Consider the following 23,911-nt stretch of genomic DNA (forward strand, 5'->3'; position numbering starts at 1 on the left):
TATTTGGTTTTTAGGAGCATTAGCAACTAAGGCCATATTGCTCCGGGGATATGCGGTGGTTATTCCCTAAACTTTCCGCATCCTCCGTATTTGGTGGTCACGGACTCGAATCCTGGTCTAATCAAGAAGAGTGTGCTACGCACTGCTGCTCCTGTCCTGTTGGCAGCATCTACAAATACAACATTATTATTTGGATAGTATAGATTATACAAAAGTAAATAATGTTGTAGAACAGATGTCATCCTTTAAGTGCACAAAAGGTGACATTGTTGTACTTGTAAGTTCTAATGATATCAGGAGTAGAAAATGTGATGATTAACACGTACAGGGAAATGTTGAGAAAAAGTTGCAAGTTAGGATTAAATTTGAAAGGTTTGCAATCCTGCCCAGACACAACAGGAGGAAGTACATGTTGAGTGTCTTGTCAATCAATCTGACTCTGGAGAGAGAGACACTTCAAGACTCATTGATAGAATTTTTTGAAACATGGTCTGTACTTGTTAACAGGAGACTATTTTTCACAAAGATGGGTTGACTTGAATAGAAGGGATACAAGAATATTTTATGATGCTATAAAGGCAATTAGCATTAGCATTAGTAGAGGCATTTGATGCAAGAAAGCAAGCTTATGCAGCAACAGCCAAAAAAAAAAAAAAATAAATAAATAAATAAAAAATAACCACTTCCACTTCATCCCTCTGTTCGTTCAAAATACCTGTTCAGCTGAGCCTTAAACTTATTTAAGCTATCAACTTCCACGACAAGGGATGGAAGTCTGTTCCACCAACCAACCACCCGCTGGCTAAAGGCAAATTTCCTCACGTCTATCCTACATCTGTCTTTCCTCAATTTGAATTTATGCCCTCTCAGGTGATTATTTTGAGCAATAGGATGAATCCCATCAGCATTGAGCCTGCTCAAACCATTCAAGGCTATATACACCTCTATCAGATCACCTCGCTGGTGCCTAGTCTCCAGACACTGAAATTTGCAAAACTTAAGCCTTTCTTCATAAGAGCACCCCTTTGTTCCATTCACTAATCTTGTTGCCCTTCTCTGTACTCGTTCCAGCATCTCTACATCCTTCTTGAAATGAGGCTTCCAGACCTGTATACAGTACTCTAGGTAGGCCTGACTGACCATTGCCTTATACAAGGGAATAATCACCTCCTGATCCCTGCTAGAAAAATTCCTATGTATCATTGACAATACACCATGAGCTACACTTGTAGCCCGTCTGCACTGCTCAGAGAACTTCATATCTGCCTGCACAATCACCCCCCAGGTCCCTTTCATTCTCTACCACTGTCAGTGTAGAACCTACCACTGTCAGTGTAGATCAAGGTGGTCAAGTGCGTGGGTGAATAAGTACACGTGCTTTGAGTGACCGGGGTTCAAGCCTCTGACTGCTAAATACGATGAAAAAAAATGCTGTCAGTGTAGAACCACAGAGTTGATACGTTGTTGCTCTGGGGTTGCTGTTTCCCATATGTAGTACTTTACATTTGTCAATGTTAAACTTCATTTGCCACCTCTCAGCCCATCTGCTCAACCTTTCCAGATCCTGTTGCAGTAGCATAGTGTCAGTAGTGTCCTTGACAACCCCGCCAACCTTCGTATCGTCTGCAAACTTGGATATTAAGCTGATATACCATCATCAATATCATTTATAAATACAGAAAATAATAATGGACCCAATACTGAACCCTGAGAGCCTCCACTAATAACATTAGTCCACGATGAGCAGTGTCCATTGATTACCACTCTCTGTCTTCTCCCCCTCAACCAACCCTTTATCCATAGCAGCAATTTGCCTCCAATGCCACACTGCTCCAATTTGTGCAGCAGTCTTCCATGTGCAACAGTATCAAAAGCCTTTCTAAGATCCAAGTATATAATATCAAAGTTATTCCCCGCATCCAGTTCTTTTGTGACTGCATCATAGTATCCAATCAAATTGGTCAGGCAAGACTTCCCCTTAACAAAACCATGCTGTGTCCGAGCTATAACTGAAGTCTTGTCTAGATGATCCTGCAGTGCTTCTTTAACCAGTGGCTCCATTAATTTTCCTGGAACAGAAGTTAATCTAACAGGTCTATAATTACTTGTGTTGCCCTTTGTTCCTCCTTCGTGAATTGGGGTCACATTTGCACATCTCCAGTCCATGGGTACTTCCCCTGAGTCCAAGGAATCTCTCATAATTATGGCTAAGGGTTTTCTTACTTCCTTTGGTTTTCTTACTTCCTATTAAAGGAGGCATCCTTTAATATAACTGGATAGATCCCATCCACCCCAGGTGTCTTTCTTGTGTTTATCTTCAACAATTTCTCCTCCACTTTATTCTCAGTTATTACAAGATTCTCTAGCTTACTGCCAGAGTTGAATACACATCTGGCATTCCCCTCGCTGAATAACTCCTCATGTGTGAATGTCGATGCAAAAGATTCATTTAGTTTGTTAGCTACCTGAGCAGGATCATCAACAGTTGACCCATCGATATCAAGTGGACCAATCTGATTCATCCCCTTCCTTCTAGAGTTTACATAAGTAAAGAACTCTTTGCTGTTTTTCTTTGCATCCCTTGCCAAAGATTTCTCGTAATCTGCCTTCGCCTGCCTAACCTCTTTTGTTACTTGGTTACAGATCAACTTGTATCTATCATAGGCTTCTGTGTCATGTGTTAATTTGTATGTATCCCATGCATTTTTCTTCTCTGCCATATGTCTCATTAGTTCACCTGACATCCACTTAGGCCTAAACCTTGAACAATATTTCTTAGTTGGTATGTAAAGCCTAGTAGCTTCCAAGAAGTTCTTTGAATGCTTCCCATTTTGAATTTGCTGTTGGTAACATCATCAGTTGGTCCCACCATATAGAATTTAAATACTGTCTCAGTCCATCGTAGTCGCCTTTATGAAAGCAATAACCCTTCCCTTTACCCCTAATGGTAGTTACCTCTTTGAGTAAATCCCACTTCAGCACACTGTGATCACTGCCACCTAGTGGTTCATTTACCTGCAGATTCTTAATGCATGAAGAATCACTAGTGATAATCAAATCAAGAGTATTACTCCCTCTAGTTGCCTCCCGAACATGCTGGTGTAGAAAACAATCATCCAATAAATCCACAAAAGCCTTGCTAGTGTGTGAGTGACCAGCCGCCAAATTCCAGTCAATATCTGGCAAATTAAAATCTCCCATTATAAGACTCTCTGATTTACTGGCCCACTCTATTTCCCTGTACAGTTTCTTATTATACTCATCAGAGTCATTAGGCCTATAGCACACTCCTACCCTCAATTTTGATCTCCCAATGCTTATGTCACACCAAACTGACTCGACACTGCACTGTCCAGTGATGTCGACTGGCTTCACTTCCTTGGATTTTATGTATTTCTTAACTAATAGCATAACCCCTCCTCCTTTCCTATCCTGTCTGTCCTTTCTGTAGACATTGTACTCCCCAAATTCCAGTTCTGCATTCCTTATATCTGTGTGACACCACGTCTCTGAAATCCCCACAATATCTGACTTTGATGTTTTGAGCAATACCTCAAATTCATCAAATTTATTTACTAAACTTCTAGCATCATTGGTGTACACGCAAGTATACATGCACCTGTTCTTTTTCTTAGCTGCCCTAACACAACCCATGTGTTTACTTGTACCCCAATGATTCTCAGCAGTCTCTGAAATATCCTGCATCTTATTTTCCAGGCTGCAGCTCATTCCAATAGAAGCAGTGCAAGAATCACTTTCACCTCTGCCAGTGGCTACTGTTAATGTATTAATCCTTGTATCCCCCCAGTCTAGCAGTTTTCCGACTCACTTAACACTGCCTCGATAGCATCAGCAAACATTCTTGCACCCTTTCTATTTAAGTGTATCCCATCCCTGTAGAAACAGTCTCTCCTGTTAACAAGTACAGACCAGGCTGAAAAAAATTCTACCCCTTGAGCCTTGCACAATCTTTCCAGGGCTGAATTGATCGACAAGGCTCTCATCATATACTCCCCCCTATCGTGTCTGGGCAGAATTGCAGACACTTTCAAATTCAACCCTAATTCACGGCTTTTTTTCAACAGTGACCTGTACTTGTTAAGTAATTCCGCCGGTCTCCTACTCTTAATATCATTAGTGCCAATGTTAGGTGGGTCAGAAAACTGATAGCTGGGTGGAATACAAGAGCAAATAGATTAACTAGAGCTATGCACAGAGGTGAAAGTGATTCTTGCACTACTTCTATTGGAACATGCAGCAGCCTGTAAAGCCACGGTTTCAGAGATTAAGCCACACTATTCATCATCACGAAACAAATAAATACAGGAATTATTACATATGAGGTTGCATATCCATTCGACATGGGTGGCTAGTGAAATGTTGGGTCAGTGTGATGTGACATAAGCAATAGAAAAACAAAAATGACAGTAGGAGTGCATTACAGGCCTAATGATTGTGATGAGTATAACAAACAACTATACAGAAAAATAGAGCGAGAAAGTAAATCAGAATGTCTTATAATGGAACATTTTAACTTTCTAGATATTGACTGCAACTCCTGGGTTGTTCACTCACCCATAGGCAAGGCTTTTATGGATTTATTGGATGATTGTTTTCTACAGTAGCATGTTAAAGCAGCAACAGGAGAAAGCAAAACTCTTGAGCTGATTATCAGCAGAAATTCTTCACACATTAAGAATTGGCAGGAAAAAAAAAAAAGATCCACTGAATGGCAGTGATCAGTGTACTAATGTGGAATTTAATTAAAAAGACAACTACTGTCAAGGATAAAGGGAGAGGCTTTTCTTTCGTTTGTAAGTTTGACTATAACAGTCTCAGACAGTTTTTAAATTCTATACAGTGGAACCATATGATGATGTTACCAAGACAAATTCTAAATGGGAACCATTCAGTGAAGTAATTGTAGAAGCTACTACACACAGAGTGTTTATTTATGGACATTGTTCTTCATAAACTAATGTTACTATTAGGGCTACCCATAGTTAAGTGATAGGCCCATTGTTGTTTTCAATATTTATTAATGATATTTATCCAGAATTTAAAACAAATACACCAACCGTTTAACTATAATGGTTTAATACTAAAAATTTAAAATGTACCAAACGATACCACACTGTAAAATAATATATGCAAAAAACTGATTTACAAAATAAAATATACGATAAAAATTTTAATATACAATAAAATATAAATAAAATATTTAAAATACAATAAAATATAAATAAAATATTTAAAATACAATAAAATTAAAAGCGATAAAACATTGACTGAAGCTTTCGGAGGCTTCCGCCTCCTTTCTTAACAACAATGATGTTTAAGCAACACATCCTTAAGTAACAGGCTCACGCTCAATATTTCTTCCATACGATCCAGAACCGGAAGCGGCTCGGGAGCGTGGAAATATAAAACGCTCGTCTTTTGCCAGGACCACGGCTTCCAGTAGGGGGTGAAATCGAACATCCCTGTCCCTATTCATACTATTGTTCTCAGACGAGCCTATCCACAAACTCTCTAGCCACTTACGGTCCCAGAACCTATGCACCCGGTCAAGGATGACAGCATTCACAGGGGAGACCTGACGATGTTTCTCCCAATAATGCTCAGCAATAGCGGACTTATTGAACTCTGTGGTCTGTATAGCTCGCATGTACTCCCCCAGACGGTCTTTTAGTCGCCATCCTGTCTCGCCGGTAACCCCACATAACATTCCCCACAATCCAGGCATTTGATCTCATATACAACCCCACTACTGGAATCCCCAGGAATGGGGTCTTTGACCTGTGACAACACCTGGGGTCGTTGACCTGTGTGGAAGCTGCCCACAGCGTGCCTGAAAGTCATGTAGCATTCTTGAAATTCGATCTGACAAGCCCGGATAGTAGGGAATATAAACTGTGGCGACTGAAACAGACGGTATTCCATGATTAGGCTCCACGCCTCTATTATATTTATCAATGACCCTCTGGGGGTAACCGCATTTCATAAGATCCGCCCTAACTTGCCCAATTTCTCTCTCTCTCTCTCTCTCTCTCTCTCTCTCTCTCTCTCTCTCTCTCTCTCTCTCTCTCTCTCTCTCTCTCTCTCTCTCTCTCTCTCTCTCTCTCTCTCTCTCTCTCTCTCCTCAGAGGTACTACAATGTGTCCTAACCCTAACCAAAAGTGCCCTGGCCACAGAAATCAGCTGCGCCAGGAATTTTGACAAAGCATAAGTAGTGCTCCCAATAAAAGAAACAATGGGTCGTAACGGGACCCCCACTTTGTGTTTTCGGCAGCCCATAAAACCTGGGCAGCTGACACCCCGTTGCATGCATAGACCAGTACTTTTCTTTAGAAATCTTACCCGTTTTTAACCACAGCCGTAAAATCTTATTAACACGTTGTTCTAAACCAGCTAGAGGATTTCTGCGGATGATCTTGTATGTATTATCATCCTGTAATAAATCTAGGGCTTTTTTATGATAATCATCACTGTTTAATACTACTGTGGATCTACCCTTATCTGCCGGAAGAACCACAATATCTTCATCCTGCTTGAGTTCCTTTAACGCTTTCATTTGATTACGTGTGAGATTAGAGGTAGCCTTTCTGGCCTGACATTGGATGGCTGAGGCCTTTACCCGGATACGATTAGCAATGGGTTCTGGCAATTTACGAATTGCCCTCTCGATACCCATAGCTGTCTCAGTGATCGGAGGTTTAGGGGGTAACAAGGCAAACTTAGGTCCTAAAGCCAATACCCCCTCTACCTATTGGGAGCCCTACCTATGCTTTGTCAAAATTCCTGGCGCAGCTGATTTCTCCTATAGTGGGATGGTCCATGTTTGTTGTTAAAGACAGTGTGGATTTTGTGAACTTCGTTAAAAGTCAAAATGTAGGGGAGAATGAAATAATGGTGTCGCTAGATGTGGTGTCATTATTTACTTGTATACCCATAGCCCATGGAGTGGAATGTGTAAAGGTGGCACTACAAAGAGATGATACCCTAAGTACTAGATCGCACCTAAGTGTAGAGGATATATGCTGTGGTGTAGAATTATGTCTTTCGAGTACGACTTTGCTATATAAAGGAGTGATGTACAAACAGGTTCACAGCACAGCTATGGGTTCTCCTATTAGCGCTATTGTCGCAAACCTGGCAATGGAAGAGTTAGAGAACAGGGTTTTTACAAGTTTGGAGTTCCCTATGCGCAAGTGGAAGAGATACGTGGATGACACGTTCACTTTGGTGCAAAAGGGGAGAGAAGAGGATGTAGTTAGTTTTCTCAATGATTTCTCTCCTTTTATACAGTTCACCTCAGAGGTAGAAGTGAATGGTTCCCTCCCATTCCTGGACGTAATGGTGAGTAGAGAAGGCTCCAGGCTTAGTACTACAGTGTTTAAGAAGCCCATGTGTAGGAGCCAGTACACCCATTATAGGTCAGCACAGACTGCGCAGCATAAAAACAGTGTGGCCAGGGCACTTTTGGGTAGGGTTAGGACACATTGTAGTACCTCTGAGGAGAGAGAGAGAGAAATTGGGCAAGTTAGGGCGGATCTTATGAAATGCGGTTACCCCCAGAGGGTCGTTGATAAATAAAATAGAGGCGTGGAGCCTAATCATGGAACACCGTCTGTTCCAGTCGCCACAGTTTATATTCCCTACTATCCGGGCTTGTCAGATCGAATTTCAAGAATGCTACGTGACTTTCAGGCATGCTGTGTGCAGCTTCCGGGCCGGAGGTTGCATACAGTGTTGTCACAGGTCAAAGACCCCATTCTTGGGGATTCCAGTAGTGGGGTCGTATATGAGATCAAATGCCCGGATTGTGGGGGAGACAGGACGGCGACTAAAAGACCATCTGGGGGAGTACATGCAAGCTATACAGACCGCAGAGTTCAATAAGTCCGCCATTGCTGAGCATTATTGGGAGAAACATCATCAGATCTCCCCTGTGAATGCTGTCATCCTTGACCGGGCGCATAGGTTCTGGGACTGTAAGTGGCTAGAGAGTTTGTGGATAGGCTCGTCTGAGAACAATAGTATGAATAGGGACAGGGGTGTTCAATTTCACCCCCTACTGGAAGCCATGGTCCTGGCAAAAGACGAGCGTTTTATATTTCCACGCTCCCGAGCCACTTCCGGTTCTGGATCGTATGGAAGAAATATTGAGCATGCGCCTAGTCAACCACGTGTGCTGTGAGCCTGTTACTTAAGGATGTGTTGCTTAAACATCATTGTTGTTGAGAAAGGAGGCGGAAGCCTCCGAAAGCTTCAGTCAATGTTTTATCGCTTTTAATTTTATTGTATTTTATTGTATTGTAAATATTTTATTTATATTTTATTGTATTTTAAAATTTTTATCGTATATTTTATTTTGTAAATCAGTTTTTTGCATATATTATTTTACAGTGTAGTATCGTTTGGTACATTTTATAATTTTCAGTATTAAACCATTATAGTTAAACGGTTGGTGTATTTGTTTTAAATTCTGGATTGTATTATTCTCCCAACCTTAGAGGCCTTTTTGAAGATATTAATGATATTGATGAAGGTATATCAGGTTTAATGTCTAACTTTACAGATGATAAAAAGGATGGCATGGTGACCAATGACAGAGTTATCTACTGCAACAAGATCTAAAAAAAATTAGGCACATTGGCTGAGAAATGGCAGTTGAAGTTTAATGATATGCAATACCTTGCATTGAAAATTCCAGGTACTGCACATCCCAGAGTAATGTACCAACTGTGTGGTACTATATTCAGAGTAGTGGAAAACGGAAAAGACCTGGGGTGAGGGTAACTGTGCAGTAAGATATGACATTCTCTAAGAAATATCATTCATACAGGCTACCAGGACAGCTCATGGAGTTTTATCTATGATATACATGAACTTTGCAGGGACAGGGAAGTGATTATCCTATTGTATATCCTAGTGTAAGTGTCATGTATTAGGACACATCTTAAGTACTGCCTACAGGTCTGAAGGCCTTATTTTAGGAAGGTTGTAGGTATGCTGGAATGAATGCAGAGAAAGGCCACAAGACTGGTGAAGGAATATAAGGGTGGTCTCACCAAGAAATGCACTGCAAACTGAAAGTTCTGCAAATTGTAGAATATGAAGACTAGGCACCTGGAAGGTGATCTGACTGTGGTCTTAAAGGCTTTGAATGGATTGAGCAAGTTTAATACTGATGGCATTCTACCTCTTGGTCATGATTTCATGAATTTTGAATTTATGCCTACATACACATGGAGGCATAAATTCAAATTGAGGAAGGATGTGCAGAAGTTTGCCTTCAGCCAGTGGATGATTGAAGCAAACTTCCATCTATTGTTGTGGAAGTGGGTATTTTCAATAAATTCAAGGAAGAACTAGATAAATTATTGTAGAGGATGGACAGGTCATGTGGGAGGATTTTTTTTTTTTTTTTTGGCTGATGCAATATAAGCTTGATTTCTTGCATCATATGACACTGCTACTAATAATGATAATAAATGTCCATTTTTGATACTTGCAACTTGTAATTTTTGATTTTATTATAAAAGTAATTTTTTAAACTTCTTTTGTTGAACTGAAAAAAATTGCCATCAATTTTACATTTTTCACACACATGTAACAAAATTCAATTTTCAGAAAAATACATAACAAATAAAATGAGCTAAATGTCCCCTTTCACCAATTTTCTTGTTTTAAATCAGTCAAACACACACATGGCAAAAATTTAAAAAAAAAAATATGACAGATAAAATGACCTAAATTATGGAACATTCTAATCACTTGTTGGGCACATATCTTTTGTAATGGGAAATATATTGTGCAAAAAGGATAGATGGAATAATACGGTATATCTGCCAGGGGGTAAAAGCTGATGACATTATAGAACAGATATCATCTTTTATTATTATTTAGCCATATGGTGCAAGGAAGCCTGAGGCTTATGCTGCACCAGGCAAAAAAAAATTCCCCGAGTTATCCTGAGAGAGTGAAGTAGAAGGGAATCACCAAGAAAGAGAAGAATGATGATATCCAAATCAGGATCCTAGGTGTGCCAAGACCATACTCACCAGATGCAAGCCCCTGGGTTTTAAGGGCGCAAAGGGTGATATTGTTGTAAACGTTGGCACTAATAACATTAAGAGTAGGAGTTCTGCAGACTTACTTAACAAGTACAGGTCAATGTTGAAAACAAGTTGAGTTATAATTAAATTTGAAAATGTCTGCACTTCTGTCCAGACATGACTGTTGTTGTTTTCATTGGTTCAGTCTCAGCCGATTTTCAAAGACTTGAGGAGGGGGAGCTGCCTCCATGCTGTCCAGTCTTCAAAAGCTTCTTCCAAGTCCTTCATGCTCATGCCAGTGTTGCTCTTGATGGTGTCGAGCCAGCGTATTTTTTGTCAAACTCTTCTCCTTGTTGCACTGACCTTTCCTAGCATTATTAATTTATTCATGAACTTGTTCATAAAGTTTCCTGGTGAAAAATACTGGAGTCGGTCACCAAATCTTTCTCCAGCAGTGGTGCTAGGAGACAATAGGTGGAAGTAAATGATGAGAGCCTTGTCAATAAATTCAGCCCTGGAGACATTGTGCAAGGCACATGAGGTAGAATTTTTCTCAATGTGGCCAGAACTTGTTAACAGAGAAAGGATACACTTAAATGGAAATGGTGCAAAAATATCTGATGATGGTATTTGGGCAATATAAAGTGGGTCGGAAACTGCTAGCTTAGGGCAGTATACAAATAATAATACAGGCAACCCCCGTATAACACGGTTTTGCTCTAACACAGTTTGAGAATTGCTGGAAACCTCAAAAATATTTGAGCTTTTGTGCTGGGGAAACCCTGCTATTATGTTAGATGTAATTTTCAACGTTTCCATTCCTTTTTGTGAATCCCTGCTGTTGACTCTCTAGTTGTTATCGTCTTCATGGTATTTTTCTAAAGCAAATTTCTGGAAGTCACTACCATAGAACAATAAAAACAATTTGCAGTTTCGAGTTTATTGGTCTTTTTCTGTTAGTGTAATCAATTATAAATGGGTAGTAAACTCAATCTTCTTGCATTTGCTATAGACCAATAGCTGGAATTCTGTGGATTTTCACATTATTATGGTGAAATGTGTTTCCCCCTTCTAAGTATCCGATCATATAAAAAACAAGTAAATTTTCAGAAACCCATTACTCCATATCGTGTTTGTTGCAATTTGTGCATGCCATGTTCTTTGTCATAAATTGCTTATCATTTTTGCTGTTTTAAATTTTACAACCGAAAAAATGAACAGAAATATCAATTAGTATGTACGTATTACAGTACGTATTAATTAAGCCATGTACGTAAGCATAAATTTATATCTATTTTGCTAACTGGAAAATATTCTTCCGATTTTCACATATCACTTAAAGTGGGGATCCACTGTATTTTGTTGGAAGATCCATGGGTTAGGTTCTGTGCTATTGAACTTGTGCTTGTTTCAGACCATAAAAAATAATTGTGACTTCAAAGAGATCTTGATGTCTTAAAAGTTCGTGACTTTTAAAGAGAGCAGAAGGTACAAGAAATCTAGATGCTGCAGAAGAGATTGCTTAGTAGCGACGAAGAGGAATAAAATTAAATAAATGCACCTTATCTCACAGTTTGTAAGGTAAGACGTTTGTTCAGTTATTATTATTTAAGTTACTGCTATTATAAAATTAAAATTAAAATATTAAGTTATTACTACTATAAAAATTAATTTTCCGATAGTTATAAAAAACAATATGGCATATTTTTGTTAGCTTTTGGAACGTAATCCCCTTTTTGTACTGGTTCTTAGTCCTGTATAACACGGTTTCGCATTACACGAGATTTTGTAGGAACCAAACTACTGCGTCATACGAGGGTTACCTGTACATTAACAGTAGTCGCATATAGAGGTGAAAGTGATTCTTGCACTGCTTCCATTGGAATGACAAGCAGCCTGGAAAGCAAGATACTGGAGATTTCAAGAACTGCAGGGAGTCATCATGGAAAAAGTAAATACATGCACAGTGTTAGGATAACTAAGGGTAAGAACATGTGCATGTATATTATTCAAGGTTTAGGCCTAAGTGGATGTCAGATGAACTAATGAGACATATGGCAGAGAAGAAAAATGCATGGGATACATACAAATTAACACGTGACACAGAAGCCTATGATAGATACAAGTTGATCTGTAACCAAGTTACAAAGGAGGTTAGGCAGGCGAAGGCAGATTACGAGAAATCCTTGGCAAGGGATGCAAAGAAAAACAGCAAAGAGTTCTTTACTTATGTAAACTCTAGAAGGAAGGGGATGAATCAGATTGGTCCACTTGATATCGATGGATCAACTGTTGATGATCCTGCTCAGGTAGCTAACAAACTGAATGAATATTTTGCATCGACATTCACACATGAGGAGTTATTCAGCGAGGGGAATGCCAGAGGTGTATTCAACTCTGGCAGTAAGCTAGAGAATCTTGTAATAACTGAAAGTAAAGTGGAGGAGAAATTGTTGAAGATAAATACAAGAAAGGCACCTGGGGTGGATGGAATTTATCTAGTTATATTAAAGGAAGCAGCAAAGGAAGTAAGAAAACCCTTACCCATAATTATGAGAGCTTCCTTGGACTCAGAGGAAGTACCCATGGACTGGAGATGTGCAAATGTGACCCCAATTCACAAAGGAGGATCAAAGGGCGACACAAGTAATTATAGACCTGTTAGTTTAACTTCTGTTCCTGGAAAATGAATGGAGGCACTGGTTAAAGAAGCACTGCAGGATCATCTAGACAAGACTTCAGTTATAGCTCAGACACAGCATGGTTTTGTTAAGGGGAAGTCTTGCCTGACCAATATGATTGGATACTATGATGCAGTCACAAAAGAACTGGATGCAGGGAATAACTTTGATATTATATACTTGGATCTTAGAAAGGTTTTTGATACTGTTGCACATGGAAGACTCCTGCACAAATTGGAGAAGTGTGGCATTGGAGGCAAATTGCTGCTATGGATAAAGGGGTGGTTGAGGGGGAGAAGACAGAGTGGTAATCAATGGACACTGCTCATCGTGGACTAAGTCCACGATGATAGTGATGTCCCTCGGGGTTCAGTATTGGGTCCTTTATTGTTTTCTATATTTATAAATCATATTGATGATGGTATATCAAGCTTAATGTCTAAGTTTGCAGACGATACGAAGGTTGGCAGGATTGTCAAGGACAATACTGACACTATGCTACTGCAACAGGATCTGGAAAGGTTGAGTAGATGGGCCGAGAGGTGGCAAATGAAGTTTAACATTGACAAATGTAAAGTACTACATATGGGAAACAGCAACCCCAGACCAACGTATCAACTCTGTGGTACTACACTGACAGTGGTAGAGAATGAAAGGGACCTGGGGGTGGTTGTGCAGGCAGATATGAAGTTTTCTGAGCAGTGCAGACGGGCTGCAAGAGTAGTTCATGGTGTATTGTCGATGATATATAGGAATTTTTCTATCAGGGATAAGGAGGTGATTATTCCATTGTATAAGACAATGGTCAGACCGCACCTAGAGTACTGTATACAGATCTGGAGGCCTCATTTCAAGAAGGATGTAGAGATGCTGGAACGAGTACAGAGAAGAGCAACAAGATTAGTGAATGGAACAAAGGGGTGCTCTTACGAAGAAAGGCTTAAGTTTTGCAAATTACAGTGTCTGGAGACTAGGCACCGGTGAGGTGATCTGATAGAGATGTATAAAGCCTTGAATGGTTTGAGCATGCTCAATGCTGATGGGATTCTTCCTCTTGCTCAGAATAATCACCTGAGAGGGCATAAATTCAAATTGAGAAAAGACAGATGTAGGATAGACGTGAGGAAATTTGCCTTTAGCCAGCGGGTGGTTGGTTGGTGGAATAGACTTCCATCCCTTGTCGTGGAAGTTGATAGCCTAAATAAGTTTAAGGCTCAGCTGGGCAGGTATTTCGAACGAACAGAGGGGTGAAGTGGAAGTGGTTATTTTTTATTTATTTAGTATTTGTTTTTTTCTTTGTTTTTTTTTTTTTACTGATGCTACATAAGCTTGCTTTCTTGCATCAAATGTCTCTACTAATGCTAATGCTAACTTGCATGAACAACTGCAGGAAGCATCCGCAACATTTCGATGTTTTTCAATTGCACTTGACGAAAGTAACGATATTCAAGATGTGGTGCAAGTTGCACTGTTTTTTTTCGAGCCTGCAAGCACAAGAGTTTTTGGAAATAATTCCCATTCATGGAACTACTACCAGTGAAAACAATTCGAGCATTCTGGAGAAATACAAGCTTCTTCTCAAGTGACTTGTGTCTGTGACTACCGATTACAAGTTGATCTGTAACCAGGTTACAAAGGAGGTTAGGCAGGCGAAGGCAGATTACGAGAAATCCTTGGCAAGGGATGCAAAGAAAAACAGCAAAGGCTTCTTTACTTATGTAAACTCTAGAAGGAAGGGGAGAATCAGATTGGTCCACTTGATATTGATGGGTCAAGTGTTGATGATCCTGCTCAGGTAGCTAACAAACTAAATGAATATTTTGCATCGACATTCACACATGAGGAGTTATTCAGCGAGGGGAATGCCAGAGGTGTATTCAACTCTAGCAGTAAGCTAGAGAATCTTGAAATAACTGAGAGCAAAGTGGAGGAGAAATTGTTGAAGATAACCACAAGAAAGGCACCTGGTGTGGATGGGATCTATCCAGTTATATTAAAGGAGGCAGCAAAGGAAGTAAGAAAACCCTTAGCCATAATTATGAGAGCTTCCTTGGACTCAGGGGAGGTACCCATGGACTGGAGATGTGCAAATGTGACCCCAATTCACAAAGGGGGATCAAAGGCTGACACAAGTAATTATAGACCTGTGAGTTTAACTTCTGTTCCCGGAAAATTAATGGAGGCACTGGTTAAAGAAGCACTGCAGGATCATCTAGACAAGACTTCAGTTTTAGCTAGGACACAGCATGGTTTTGTTAAGGGGAAGTCTTGCCTGACCAATTTGATTGGATACTATGATGCAGTCACAAAAGAACTGGATGCAGGGAATAACTTTGATATTATATACTTGGATCTTAGAAAAGCTTTTGATACTGTTGCACATGGAAGACTGCTGCACAAATTGGAGCAGTGTGGCATTGGAGGCAAATTGCTGCTATGGATAAAGGGGTGGTTGAGGGGGAGAAGACAGAGTGGTAATCAATGGACACTGCTCATCGTGGACTAATGTTATTAGTGGAGTCCCTCAGGGTTCAGTATTGGGTCCTTTATTGTTTTCTGTATTTATAAATGATATTGATGATGGTATATCAGGCTTAATGTCCAAGTTTGCAGACGATACGAAGGTTGGCAGGGTTGTCAAGGACACTACTGACACTATGCTGCTGCAACAGGATTTGGAAAGGTTGAGCAGATGGGCTTCGAGGTGGCAAATGAAGTTTAACATTGACAAATGTAAAGTACTACATATGGGAAACAGCAACCCCAGAGCAACGTATCAACTCTGTGCTACTACACTGACAGTGGTAGAGAATGAAAGGGACCTGGGGGTGGTTGGGCAAGCAGATATGAAGTTCTCTGAGCAGTGCAGACGGGCTGCAAGAGTAGCTCATGGTGTATTGTCAACGATATATAGGAATTTTTCTAGAAGGTATAAGGAGGTAATTATTCCCTTGTATAAGGCAATGGTCAGGCCACACGTAGAGTACTGTATACAGGCCTGGAGGCCTCATTTCAAGAAGGATGTAGAGCTGCTGGAACGAGTACAGAGAAGGGCAACAAGATTGGTGAATGGGACAAAGGGGTGCTCTTACGAAGAAAAGCTTAAGTTTTGCGAATTACAGTGTCTGGAAACTAGGCACCAGCGAGGTGATCTGATAGAGGTGTACAAAGCCTTGAATGGTTTGAGCATGCTCAATGCTGATGGGATTCTTCCTCTTGCTCAGAATAATCACCTGAGAGGGCATAAATTCAAATTGAGGAAAGACAGATGTAGGATAGATGTGCGGAAATTTGCCTTTAGCCAGCAGGTGGTTGGTAGGTGGAACAGACTTCCATCCCCACTTGTCGTGGAAGTTGATAGCCTAAATAAGTTTAAGGCTCAGCTGGACAGGTATTTCAAACGAACAGAGGGGTGAAGTGGAAGTGGTTATTTTTATTTATTTATGTTACTTTTTTTTTTTTTTTTTTGGCTTATGCTGCATAAGCTTGCTTTCTTGCATCAAATGCCTCTGCTAATGCTAATGGCACTCCATCGATGACAGGCAAAGTCAAAGGATTTGTATCAACACTAGAAACAAAATTGAAGGACAAGTATCTGAACAAAAATTGCAATCTTTCCACTGCATTATTCTTCAGCAGGTTCTGTGTTCAAAAATACTGAAAATGGACTACATGCTCAAGACTGTGACTTTGTCCGGTCCAGAGGACCGGAATCACTGTTAGTTTGCTCTCCTGCTTAAGGACTTGGAAAGAGAATTTGAAGGGCTGCCGTACTACACAGAGGTTCCTTGGTTGTCTTGCCACAACATACTAAAAAGTTTTTTTTTTTCTTCAGGAAGAAATAATACTGTTCCTAGAAATGAAAGGGCAGGATGTATTGCTTCTGAAGGATCAGTCTTGGGTAAAAGATTGGGCCTTCCTAGTAGATATTACAGGTCACCTAAATAATCTAAACATCAAACTACAAGAGAAAGATCAGTTGATAACAGACATGCATGCTGCACTGGCTAATTTTCAGAAAAAGTTGATTGTGTTACAAAATCAATTAAAAGAAGGTACTCTAACTTACTTTTCTATGCGTGAACAGTTAAAAAAATCAGTCAAAGTTATACCTTTTCAAAATATTGTGACAGAATAGAAAAGGTTAAAGATGAATTTGATAGGTGCTTTAAAGATTTCATGGAGCACCAAGAAGATTTTTCGCTTTTCATGGATCCTTTTTTCTTTTAATGTGGAGAGAGAGAGCTCCCATTCCATACAAATGGAACTAGCTTATGTGCAGAATGACTCAATTTTAAAAGAGAAATACCAAGAAGTTGGAATCCCAGAAATCTACTCATATTTAGGGCAAAAATACCCAGAGATAAGAAAGTTTGCCGCACAAATTCTGTTACTTTGGCAGCACTTTTTATATGAACAACTGTTTTCGTGTATGAAATCTAACAAAACAGCCCACAGATCAAAATTAACCGACGCCAATCTTTCTCCCATAACGAAGGTTATCTTCTCAATCTTTGACTCCAAATCTTGCGAAGCTGGTTGCAAGCAAACGGAATCAAGTGTCCGGCAAAAGGGCCTAGATTACCTAATTTCATGTACATTCCCTCATTGAAATATTGTATTATCTGGAATAATACTTGCTTTTCATTATTCGTTTTGTTGTTTATTCAGACTTTTATTTCCTTTCAATTAGTTATTAGTATATTAGTATACTCAGCTGTGAGTATGAAATCAGTAACAAGCAACAACTGAGCAATTAAAAACCGTCTTTAGGCTTAGCAATAGCAAGGTTTTAGGTCGTGTGCCACCTGCATGAGGTACACTAATACAGGAAATGGCCCATGGCCTAAACGAGTTTGACATCCCTGGTGTACATGCAAGTATACATGCACCTGTTCTTATTCTTAACTACTGTAACACAGCCCATGTATTTACTTGTTCCATGATAACTCCCAGCAGCTCTGAAATCCTCAACACCTTGTTTTCCAGGCCGCTGCTCATTCTAATAGAAGTAGTGCAAGAATCATTTTCACCTCTGCTAGCAGCTACTGTTAATCTATTAGTCCTTGTATCCACCCTCAAGCTAGCAGAGTTCCGACCCACCTAACACTGCCTCGATATCAGCAAATATTCTTGTACCTTTTCTATATAAGTGTATCCCATCCCTACAGAAGCAGTCTCTCCTGTTAACAAGCACAGGCCACACTGAAAAAAATTCTACCCCATTAGCTTACACAATCTCTCCAGGGCCAAAATGATTGACAAGGCTCTCATCATATATTCCCTCCTATCATGTCTAGGCAGAATTGCAGACACTTTCAAATTCAGCCTTAACTCATGACTTTTTTTCAACATTGACCTGTACTTGCTAATGCTACTATTTTGGAAGCATAATAGAGCCTTATTGAACCATATACCCACTCTGAAGTGGAGATGGGAGGATGAATTACAGTTGCCGAATGAGAAGTATTAGTGTACACTTCACCCAACAACCCTCAAAAACACACAGTAAAGTTAAATGAAGAAAGAAAAATTGCATCATCAGTTTTCTCTAAAACTGGTGAGGAAAGGTACATGGGAGGATATGATTCTGTGCCCAAATTTCCCTGTCAGATGCCATGTAGCTTAAAGAAAGGTTAATAAATCATCAACTAAATACAATGTGGTAACATAATATGAATATATGCAGTTATATATCTTAAAGAAAGGTTAACAAATCGACTGAATACAATGTGGTGACATAATATGAATATAAGCAGTTATCAACTAGTGCAGTGCTATATTTATGTTACCAAACCTACTGAAAACAGAGCAATGTCAAAATACAGACTGGTTTTTGATGATAGGAATGAATTAACTGTTTGAAGTACTGTTTATGTGGGAAAAAGCAAGTAGACATCTTTTTGGTTATTACTATCAGAATCAATTAAAAATGTAAATCAGTATTAGCACTGGGAAGTGATGCAAAAAGGCACCAAAGAAAAAAAAAAACCTGCACCCATCTCCTCTAATAATCTGTCTAATTCTTCCTTAAATTTACTTAAACTACCCACCTCCACCACAGCAAATGGAAATTTGTTCCAACAATCAATCTCTCTCTGGTTGAAGGAAAATTTTTGCATGTCTATCCTGCAACCCATCCTTTTTAAATTTATGACTCTTATGTGTGCATTATCCAAACAAGAGTTAGGAATCTGTCACTTTTAATTTATTGAATCCATTTAAACAAACAGTCTACTCACAGGTGCAAAGTTCCCAGATGCTGCAATTTACAGAACTGAGTTGCAGTATTTCTTGGTAAGGGTATCCCTTACGTCTTGCTACTCTTCTATACACAGGTTCCAACATATCCAATTCTTATGAAAATGAAGACCTATACGCGATAATCAAGATGTGGCCTATTACAACAGTATGATCACCTACTTGTTGCTGCTGGAAAAATTCCTGTATATCACTGACAGAACTCCACAAGCTTTCCTAGCAGTTTCTCTGCAATGTGCTCTGAGAACTTCATGTCAAACTGTATAATTACCCCCACCTCAGATCTTTTTCCTTCTCCACTACCTTGAGTGTAGTACCACTGAATTTGCATGATGTTCGGGGATTACTGTTCCCATTTGTTGTATCTTACATTTTTAAATGTTAAACCTTAATACCTTTCAATTTTAAACCACTTCTCAGTCCATCTAGCTAATTTATCTAGGTCTTGTTGCAGCATCATACCCTGATTGCTATTGTTAATCACCCTGCCAACTGTTGTATCATCTGCAAACTTTGACTTTAACTCAAAGTGACTTCATCAACTCAAAGAAGGGCTGTGGCAGACTGCAAATTCCAGATGCATCTCGTGGCTGGAAAGCTGGATGCCCCCAAGCTGCTCTACCTCATCAATTTTAACTGTCCCCCAAGAGCCTTGGGGGACAGCTAAACGAATCCAACATTGATATTCTAGCTGAAGACATCAATATCAAAAAAGAGTTGCAAAGGTTCTACATTCAGGTAATTAGAAAATGAGAATAAATGTTTAATTTAATAATAATAATAAAAATAAAATAAAAAATAGGTATATATTAACTATAAATATTTAAATAAACAAAGAAAATAATAAACAAATATAATAATAAGAAATAATACAAAAAGATGGATAACTATAATAATAATACAAATCAATCAATGTAACTATTCATTGTGAGCAAACAAGAAAATATAACAAAAAAGGTGTTTAGAAATACAAAAATCTCTGTCATCCCAGCTTTGCTTAAATGCAAATCGCCTGTAACATAAGATATTCCACTGTATATGCTGTATACTGACATTGTATATTGACTGTAAATAGAATTATTATTGTATTGCTACTGCTATACTCCTCCTCTGTCAGGCTTTGGCTGTTCTGGAGTAATAATAAAAAAAAAAAAAAAAAAAAAAAAAAAACATTGTTAACGAAAACTGAAAACAAAAGGGACAAGATGAGCAGTGTCATTTAAACTCTGCCTTTATCCATAGCTGTAACTCACCCCTAATGACACCCTGTCCAATTTGCATGGCAGTCTTTTTGTAAATATTTTGCATCTACATTTACAGGTACAAGTTTTTTAGAGATGAAATACCAGAAGTGTAACTAATCTTACTGGGCATTAAATGATTTTTTTGATAACTGGAAGAAAGGTGGAAGAGAAATTACTGAAGCTAAAAGTAGATTCAAGCACCACTGTCTGATGGAATCTACCCAATTATATTACAAGAAGCAGCAAAAAGCATACACAAACCTCTGGCAAGAATATTATGACAGGATCGTTTGATTAAGAAGCGGTCCAATAGACTGGAGATGTGCATATCTCTCTCTCTACTATTCAAAAAGCAAGTTCTGTTCCTAGGAAAATAATGAATCAGGTTAAAAAAGTACTGAAAGAACAATATCAACTTAATAATGGGAATATAATTATACAGCAAGAGTAGCATGGATCTGTTAAGAGGAAATTTTGCTTGATCTATCTGATTAGCTACTATGATATAGTTGAAAAGCAACCAGACTACAAAATAATTTTGATATCATATACTTAGTTTCAGTAAAGCTTTTGCTACTATTCAAAATGAATAACTGCTGTACAAATTTAAGCAGTACAGCATTTACTGATAATAATAAAGTTACTGATAATAATAAAGAAATGGATAAGTGACAGGAGACACAGAGCAATTATTAATGGTCACTGCTTTTCGTGAACTAATGTTTTTTTAATGAAGCTAAATCAAACGTTATTTGATGGAACTACTGAGTTTGGTGTTCAGCCCCTCATTGTTTTCAATATTTAACAATATTGATGAAGGAATTTCAAGTTTATTCATGGACTACTAAACTGCAGGGCTCGTGACTTGGGGTGGGGGTGAGGAATAGTTGCTAAAGGGCAAGGTGAGAATGGGCAGAATTTGTAGTTTGGCTAGCTTCTAATGGTTAATGACAGTAATTGGATTACACTACTCCAACAAAACCTATATAAATTAGATATGCTGAAATTTGATTGTTCAACATTGATAAATGCAGATAAGGTAGCAATAGCCGACCGGGCTAGCCAGGTAGGTAAAGTGCCTGCCTGGCAACCCAAAGGTCGCGGGTTCGATTCCCGCCTCGGGCTTGGATCGTAGTAAAAATGCAAAAACTTTGGGAGGTGCAATATGGCCATAGAAGCTGATGCGCCAACAACTAACACAAAAAAAAAAAAAAAAAAAAGTAGCAATAATCCCAGCATAACATAAGAATTGGGTCATCCCACACTCAAAGTAGCAGGGAATGAAAGAGATCTAGCAGTAACACAGTTCTAACATGAAGATGTCTGGGAAGTTCAGATTACTTATAATGCAGCCTGTGGGTTCTGTCAATGATATACAGGAATTTTACCAGTATGGTCAAAGAGCTGTGTTCATTCTTTGCTTTCAAACTACAGACAGACTACAACTAGATCTGTTTTGATATTTTACTCTAATTATTTTATGCATTTCCACATATTTCACTACAATACATGCTTATATAAAATTGGCACTGTGTATCTTTTGATATTCTGCAGACCAATTAAATGAAAAAAAAATATATATGTATAGATAGTTTGCATGGCTTGAATAAGTCAGAATTATTAATTTTTCTTTCTTGAAATGCAGGTCAGGACATAACCAGCAATTATGACAGTTATACCGATTTGATCGAATTGGACCACATGCTTGTTTTTTTTTTTTTTTTTATTATTGTTATTAGCCATATGGTGCAAGGAAGCCTAAGGCTTATGCTGCACCAGACAAAAAAAAAGAAAATTCTGAGCGAGAGTGAGTGAGTGAGAGGGAGGGAAAAGGAAATCACCAAGAAAGAGAAGAATGATGATATCCAGCTCAGGACCATGGGTGTTCCAAGCCCATACTCACCAGATGTGAGCCCCTGGGTTTTCACCGACTGCTATTCAGAATTCAGTCTAAAGTCTATTTGGGGAACAATTTTATGTGCAAATTCTTCTATTCGTTCCATGCACATCACTGAATGTGGTGTAGCAAAGTTTGGAATTTGACAAAATAATCAAGATTAGGCTATAACTAGGAACTGTTATAAACTAAACGCTAATTTATGTAAGACAAGAGCCATAGCCGTTGCTATAGAAACCTGTTCCCTTGCATCAATTTGCCATAATTACTACTACTTCGTAATGACCTATTTGGGCTTAACCGTAAAATATTGCAAAATAGTTCGGTTAGTCTTTATAATATGGTACCCCTCCCAATTGATCGTTGCGAGTAGCAGTGATTAACATGCCTAGCCCACGGTTGGTCTTACCATGTGTATCATTTTCTTGTTGCTGTTTAGGAACTCGTGCACCCTGTATGAAAAATATGGCATAAATTGCGCACATATTTTCAATAATGATAAAATAAAATATGTCTGTACCAGTAGGCCAGCAAAATACGGCACATTCTCACGCCGGTACTACACCTCAACTTCTCTCCTTTCCTTTCCCCATATGTAGGTTATGCTTAGGTTATGTACCATCAAATAAATAAAAATTTATTTATTTAACTAACCTAACATAAAGATACCCAGGTCAGGAGTCCAAACAGGATACCTTCGTATAATCAACGACCTCATTGCCGGAACTGCGTGTTTACGTGATATAAGCATTGACATTCTTGGGCCTAACTGATTAATTATATGCTGGTATAAAAACCAAAACACAAATCAGGACTCCAGAGTTATCAAAAACTGGGATATCCAGCTAAAAATGTAAGCCATCAAATCACTTTATATTACTATAAACCTTACTGGAATTGAAACACTATTCTACGTTATTGGATATTTTGGGGACACGGGGAACAATCCCATGGATCTTCGTGACTAGAAGTGATTGGCAGGTCTAGCTCAGCCCACCGATTGCTATCAAAGCAGAGGAACCCAAACTTTTAGAGAAGTGCACCACATATAAATATTTGGCGAACCGGAGAAAATTAGTAATTACTGAAAACTACACTCTCTGCATAACTTTAATATAGGGAAAAAGACAATTTTAAACAGATACACCAACCGTTTATAACTGATTTAATAGTAAAATAAAATGATACAAAAGACTGTAAAATAATATTTACAAAAACATGATTATTTACAAAAAACTAATTTACAACAAAATAAAATAAGTTAAAATATAAATTTAAAAGCGATAAAAACACTATTGAAGCTTTCGGAGGTGTCTGCCTCCTTCCTCAGCAATAATGAAACTTAAGCGACACATCCTTAAGTACCAGGTTCACGGCACACGTGGATGACCAGGCGCATACTCTGTGTTCCTTTCACTTGTACCAGAACCGGAAGTGGTCGGAGGACGTGGAAAACTAAAACGTTTATCTCTGGCAAAAACCACCGCCTCAAAAAGGGGGTGAAGCCTAACTCCCCTGTCTCTGTCCGTGCTATTGTTGCCAGAGGATCCAATCCACAGACTTTCCAGCCACTTGCGGTCCCAGAATCTATGCGCCCGGTCAAGGATGACAGCGTTGTCGGGGGAGATCTAGTGTTGTTTTTCCCAATAGTGCTCGGCAATGGCGGATTTATTGAGCTCTGCGGTCCGTATCGCTCTTGAATGTTCCCCCAGACGGTCCTTGAGACGCCGTCCTGTCTCCCCCACATAACATCCCCACAATCCGAAC

The 23,911-nt window shown here is 39.0% G+C and overlaps 1 protein-coding gene across 2 annotated transcripts in view; it reads right to left on the reverse strand.

Moving 5' to 3' along the window:
* CYLD (ubiquitin carboxyl-terminal hydrolase CYLD) overlaps window positions 1–23,010 on the reverse strand; it is a 645,450-nt gene extending 622,440 nt beyond the window's left edge. For both annotated transcript variants that reach the window (XM_090382243.1, XM_090382244.1), the window contains exon 1: window positions 22,799–23,010. The gene's annotated coding sequence lies outside the window, so the exon portion shown is untranslated. The remainder of the gene's footprint in view (window positions 1–22,798) is intronic.
* Between the last annotated feature and the right edge of the window lie 901 nt (window positions 23,011–23,911).

Source organism: Mastigoproctus giganteus, chromosome 10 (genome assembly GCF_048544385.1).
Source record: "Mastigoproctus giganteus isolate SK-2022 chromosome 10, ASM4854438v1, whole genome shotgun sequence".
Lineage (NCBI taxonomy): Eukaryota > Metazoa > Arthropoda > Arachnida > Uropygi > Thelyphonidae > Mastigoproctus > Mastigoproctus giganteus.